The 6,659-nt window shown below is 39.5% G+C and overlaps 1 long non-coding RNA gene across 4 annotated transcripts in view; it reads right to left on the reverse strand.

Moving 5' to 3' along the window:
* Positions 1–6,450, reverse strand: part of LOC146481745 (uncharacterized) — a 155,497-nt gene extending 149,047 nt beyond the window's left edge. For 2 of the 4 annotated variants that reach the window (XR_014864328.1, XR_014864327.1), the window contains exon 1: positions 7–287. This is a non-coding gene — a long non-coding RNA (uncharacterized LOC146481745). Of the gene's footprint in view, positions 1–6; positions 288–6,335 lie in introns of those variants that run through there. The other 2 variants (XR_014864329.1, XR_014864331.1) reach the window with 2 other exon arrangements.
* Between the last annotated feature and the right edge of the window lie 209 nt (positions 6,451–6,659).

A 6,659-nucleotide genomic window follows, 5' to 3' on the forward strand; every position in this document is an offset into this window, starting at 1 on the left:
TTATACCTGCTTTGTCTTGGAACTGTCTCAGAGCAACATCACCAAGGAAACAGAACTGCAGAATGAGACCGTCTTCATAAATGAACACTGTTTGGGTTTGAAACATTTGAAAGAATCACTTCAGTTAAATTATTTTAGAATCAGGACCCAGATGCACGAAGGCCTTCTTAGCTAAGGACAGTGCCTACTATTGTTATTGCACATACGTTCTGCGCATCTCGAGATACTCGGATTTCCTATGGGTGGTGCCTACTAATACAAGGATATTTTTGCGCGGTTTAAAACTATGCGGAAAAAGCAGAATTTAACATTAGTGCTCTTGGTATCTCAAAAGAAAACTGGGGGGAACCATGCATTTTTTAGAGATAATTAAGCTTCAATTTAAGCTTCGCTTTTTAGAAATATTGTAAGTTGCTTAATTATCTCTGAAAAATGCATGGTTACCCCCAATTTTCTTTTTCGATTCCAATAGCCCTTGCTAAGATCTGCTTTTCCCACATAGTCATAAACGGCACAAAAATTACTGTATCAGTAGGCCCCGTCCTTAAGATGAATCCAAAGCCTCGTTTGATAACAATTGCCTCAGTTGTTGAATTGAGAACAGTCTGTTCTTCAGTAACAATACTTAGTATACATCTTGACTTAGGAGGGCTTTTGTGCATCCCACTCCAGGTTCATAGCTATTTTTGATTTTTCCTTAAACCATGAGATGATCAGGATAAAGTAACATTGTGCTAGAAGCCCACAAGACCAAAAGCAGTGACAGTTTTATTTGATTTGCGAGACGTCAATTCGTTGACCGTTTTCCAGGTTTTACGTTAGTCTTTAACACGACTATTGAAGACAGTTTTATAGAAGGCCTTTTTAGCAGACTTGATTTACCGATATACTTGATTTTTCGTTTTTCGAAACTGGTTCAATGTGGACGGATCTCTGGTTTTAATAGCTTTCGTCTTAAGCAGGTCTCTGAAGTTCATCCGTTTTTTCAGTACGTTAGTAATCCAAAGACACTTAGAGGGCCGCGTACGTTTAGTCTTCAATGGGGCATTTCTGTCGCAAACACTTATAAACAGATCTCTCCATTTACCCCACATATCATTGGGGTCGTAAAATTCCTTAATATCATCCCACGATTATGTCAAATTGTCGTTTCGGAAATTAGTAGAGTTAAAGTGTTTAAATTGCCTATAAATCCCTTTTAAACAAACGGGAATTGAAATGTTACGGCATGCATAGACTAAGTTGTAATAGCTTATCCCAACGTGAGACACCCCAGAACAGATAATATTGCCTTGATGACTAGTAAAAATACAATCAATTAAGGTGCTTGATGAAGGTGTGATTCGAGTGGGCTCATCAATTAATTGTACCAAACCATACATTTCGGTAATGCTCAAGAGGGCAGACGCAACCAGGACCCCTCGCCCTATCACACTCGGCCCCAAGCCTCCCTAGACAAGGTCGTTGCTTTGATAAGCACCTTCAGGCCTGGGAGCGAGGCTGGAGACTTCTTTCTTTTTACAAACGCGCCAAACAAAAATTACCGAGGGCGGCCGCCATCTTGGTGCATATGATTAACGGCTAATTTCTTGTTCCAATAATGAACTGATATCAATACACTACTGAAAGAAGACAGGAAACGACACTGAAGAAAGCCATCAACTCCATTTATCAGGCAATCTATTAAAGTTAATGTCAATTCCATTTGGTTTAAGATCGACATCCACTCGCTTCTTACAGTGTTAGTACAAAGTAAAGCGGAGATCAACGTTACGTTAATAAATCTAACACATCGACGAGGGCATATTGTCTATTTTACGAATCAACTCGTATTTTCTCCCACAAAATGAACACTGTCAATATAATAATTAAAAAAAATTACTCATGAAATATTTCTCAATGTGCCACTAAATTTTTACAACGTACTAGGAAACGCAGTAGAGCAAAGGACAATTGATGAGTGCGCGAGTTAGTGACAGTTTACAATAGTTCATAAACATGCATGACAGTGAATGGGCGCATATAACAATTGATGGGCGCATGCGGGTGTAGTAGACCAATTAGCAAGAAAGTTGATGAACACGTATGGAAGTTAATGAGAACACGACGGTTGATAACAGCTGATCAGAGCGCATGAGAGTTATTGACAGTACACACGAGCGTTAATGAGAATGCCTGACAGTTAACGAGAGTGCATTTGAATTGATAAGATTGCATGAGAGTTCACGAGAACGCGTGACACTTGGTGTGAGTGCATTTGAGTTAATAAGATTGCACGAGAGTTGATCAGAGCGCATGAGAGTTATTGACAGTACACACGAGCGTTAATGAGAGTGCGTGAAACTTAGTGAGAGTGCATTTGAGTTGATAAGATTACATGAGAGTTGATGGGAGTGTATAAGAGTTGGTATGTCCAGAAATGCACGCTAATGAGATGCATGAACTGTATGATAGACATCACAAAGTGTCCCCTACCCTAAATTCTTACTAAAACACAAATATATCAGTCAAACATAAGGCATATGAAAACGACAAAAAGGTCTGTCTTATATAAAGTACCCAAACTCAAGGTTAGGCGCATTTCTGGACATAAGTGAAGAGTTGATGAGATTGCAAGAGAGTTGATAAGAGTGCATGAGAGTTGATGAGAGCGAAAAGGGGTGATGAAAGCGCAGAGAGTAAAGCGTGGGTCAAACGAGGATTAGAGCTGCCGAGAGTTCAGACGCCACTTTCGCTTGGCGTGAAGACTCATCAGCTCTCAGCGACTCATCGACTCTTGCCCGCTGCTCAAATTCTTCCTGAGATGTTTTCTAGTTTGACCAGGATTTGAGAGTTCCGCGAGAGTTTTTCGCTCAGCGGTTGCCATAAATGACCCCTCCTCTCATTCAGCAACATGGCGCCGGAGTCGTCGGCAAAAGCGCCGGCAGGTAAGAAGCCACGACGGATAGCACTGGCATGGATAGGGTCACGACGAACTTTGACCTCATTGAGTTGTACGAGCAAAGGCCTTGCTTCTGGAACGTATTTTTTAAAGAGAATTTTATTTATCAGGAAGGCAGCTGCGAAAGAGGTCCGGGAAAGAGGTATACATACTTTCTTTTTAATAGGAACGTCCCATTTTGGAAATTATTATTATTATTTTTTTTTTTGGGGGGTGGGGGGGGCAATTTTAGCCTGAAAGTTCTTTAGATGTTACTGAGTATTTCAATAAATCTATGCGGAAGTGACTAAGATACCTCTCAAAAACCAATATGTGCAATATGCCCCTTTATCATTTAGGTTAATTGAACTGTATAGACTCAAGTTTTACATGTATTATTTTATCCGTATTTATACTGTTCATTTTATAAACCGTTTGATCAAAATACAAATATTCTTAACCGACTCTCAGACTGGGGATTGTTCTTGGTATGTTCTTTATCTCAGCCTCGAAGTTCTTATAAAAAAGGTTCTTATATATAAAAAAGTGTAGTGATGTTTCATCCTAGCATGCAAGTAGATTGTAGGCAGACTCTTGTGAAGTATCACGCATGTTTGGCCCATGTGCTAGTACTTCGTACAACTCCTATGAGAGTCAACTCTCAGCCTTGTTTGGTTGCGGCTCTAACGAAAGCGTACGAGAATTGGTAAGAGTATACCTGCCAACTTTTTCTGACTAAAAGGCGTGAGAAATTTGTCCTGGGAATGCCAGGATTTTCGAAGACGACATTAACTGTATCCGAAGATCTCCGAAGACGCTCGAAAATTTCCGAAGACGTTCCGAATAATTCTGAAGTTCTCAAGAAAATGATTATGTTCCATATCCATACTGACATTCAAAAATGAGAGATCTTGGGGTAAGTATCGTAATTTACTCATTTTGCATGGACCTTTCGTTTCTCGTATTGGTTAGAGTTCACAAATTTTTGCCGAGAAAGTGCGTCAGTTAAGGCTGCTATTGCTCACATTTTTCAACCAGGCGTGAAAAATTGGTCTGTAAACGTGAGCTGGCGAGAGATCGAAGTTTTCAACCGCAGGCGTGAGAGTTGGCAGGTATCGAACTAAAGTTAGTTAGTTGACAAGAATTTTGTCACCGGACGCACTGAAACGAGCCAAACCAAACCTAAAGCAAATGCCTCGACGGGCATAACCGACGGCGACAGTCGCTAAACATAACCAATCTCTTCTCATCCTGAGTACCTGAGAAAACAGGCGTTTGTCAGTCGACAGCAACACTGACATCCTGTAAATTGAACGTCCGAAGAACTGTTCTGCTAATGTTTTATCGTTCCAGCAAAAGCCTACAATTTTTAAGGCTTGTCTTTCAGGGTAACCAGGTAACTACTATAAAAATGGAAAAAATGTTTCTAAAGTGGAGAAATCAAAGAATGAGAGCATCGTTTAAAGGGTGGGTCGAAACGGCTGGTTTCAAAATTGCTTTTTGCGTTCGACGTACAAAAGAACGCACTCCTAGCTAATACAGTTTGAATGAATGGTCCTTGGGATGCGTATCTGGCATCCCCCGCAGATTTTGCAGGGGCGGATGACATCATCACCAACTTAGCAAAGGAGAGAGAGCCGGTGACATTGAACGCACTCCCTAATCTTTAATTATTACTTTAATTATTATTTTATTATTACTGAGTGAAAACGGATTTTTAAAAACGCCGATGCCTTTTTCTTATCAATTCGCCTAATAAGAGGAATGAGATAAAACAGTTGATTTTTGTGTCTCTTCGTGAGTAGGCAATATCCTGAAGATCCTACAATTTGATTAGTTCCGGGAGCGGGCAGAATTTTCCTATCCTATCCTTTCCCAAAAGAAACGGAACATTCAGAATATACTTTCTTTTGGGGAGGTAAAATCGTGCGCGGCCGGACAGGGAATTCAATGAACCGCGAATCCAACTCTTGTTGCAAAAGTTTAAATTTTCTTTACTAGTTCTGTAAAATATTGTATTTTAGAGTCTGATGCCATTACTTCAATTTGAGATTAGATCATTTATCATTATTATTATTATTATTATTATTATTATTTATTATTATTATTATTATTATTATTATTATTATTATTATTATTATTATTGAAGCTTTTAACTTTTGAAAGCCACTTGTTGTGAAGTGTAATAGGGAGCAACGCGGAACCTGCCACGTATCATTGTCATTATTACTGCGTTCGACGTAGAAAGAGCGCACTCCTAATGCAGATTGGAGTCGAGATTGTATGGGACAATCAATCAACGAATGAATGGATCTTGTGACGCGTATCTGGCATCCCCCGCAGATTTTGACATCATCACTAACTTGGCAAAGGAGAGAGAGCCTGGGATCGAACTCCCTCCCTCCCTCCCTAATCTTTGATTTTTACTGGGTTTTTTTTATTATATTTATTTATTTTATTTTATTTTTTCTGTTGTGGTTGCCTAATTATGTATACTCTCCATAGTTTCCTTTAGGCCTCCTCGCCACTGTTACCATCTCCTTTTCCTTTTCCTTACTTTCATTATTTCTTCTTCTTTACTTTCTGTTTGCATCTGTAACGCGCAAATTAAATTTAAAAAAACCGCAATGGCATACAGCTCTACACTCTCTTTATACATTGTTTCGAATCCGAGTTTGCTTTCGCTTTGCAAAGCCTCAAGAAGGCAGAAGGACAAATTATTCTTCACATTCATCCTCCTTTGCGTTTGTTGCCCACTTTGTAAATCGAAACGTAGAGAAAATGGCCCACAAACTTGCAGTTACAGACAGTGTAAAGCTTGCTTGATGACTCTGCAGGAACACCCATCAAGAAAATGTGAGCGAAATACTTGAAATGTTGTCTTCTGTGTTTCAAGATCGTTTTGTGGCCATTTAAAGACATACTTGTGTAAGCTAATACAGATTGATCTGTTAGGGTGCTCTAGCGGAAGATTTAAGTCACAGAAACTTTTAGGGAACGAAATCGAATTTACGAGTTATTGTTGGTTTTACGTAAATGCCAGCTGACCTTTTTTTGCATTTTTAACGACATGTTTTCCCCTCGAAAACGAAAGGAATTAGTTTCCTAGTGTTGCATGCGAAAGTTTTGAGCTGTCGACATGGCCGAAGAAAACATGTTTGACAATCGCGACCGAGAAAGGTATGTTGGCTCTTAGGTCACCTGGGTCAAGTGTTCGGACGGAAATTCATATTCCTATATATTAACAGGAATATGAATAACCTCCTTAGCTTGGTACAAAGGGCGACCATTAGAACCTTTGCAGCTCTGTCTAAACTCTATCCACTGGTCTGCCCACTGGAAATTTGAACGTTTTGATTTTCTCTCTCACGTAGAAATGCTAAATAAAGACTAAAACAAACCATCACTTACTTACCAGAAGTATATGGGCACTTATGCTCGAGGTGCTCCTGTACTTGACGGGGAAACCATTTATGGCGTTAATTTACCGAAATTGGAGCAAACATTCCGTGTCCGCCATGTTGAATCTGTTGAATGCAGCGACTTACTTGACGATACCATATGTAAGAGTCATTTTCTGTCCACGAGTGTATGAGGCCGAGCACAGTTTTTTCTTTTCCTCTAAACTCGAGGAAGTCAGAGTACAACATCCCCCAAGGAACAAAGGTAAGAATTATATAAATTACATTTAACAATGATTTATATATTTGTAGTTCCCTGTTCGAAAAACTTTGCTCCA

This window comes from Pavona decussata, unplaced genomic scaffold (assembly GCF_977016875.1).
Source record: "Pavona decussata unplaced genomic scaffold, jaPavDecu1.1 SCAFFOLD_48, whole genome shotgun sequence".
Taxonomy (NCBI): domain Eukaryota; kingdom Metazoa; phylum Cnidaria; class Anthozoa; order Scleractinia; family Agariciidae; genus Pavona; species Pavona decussata.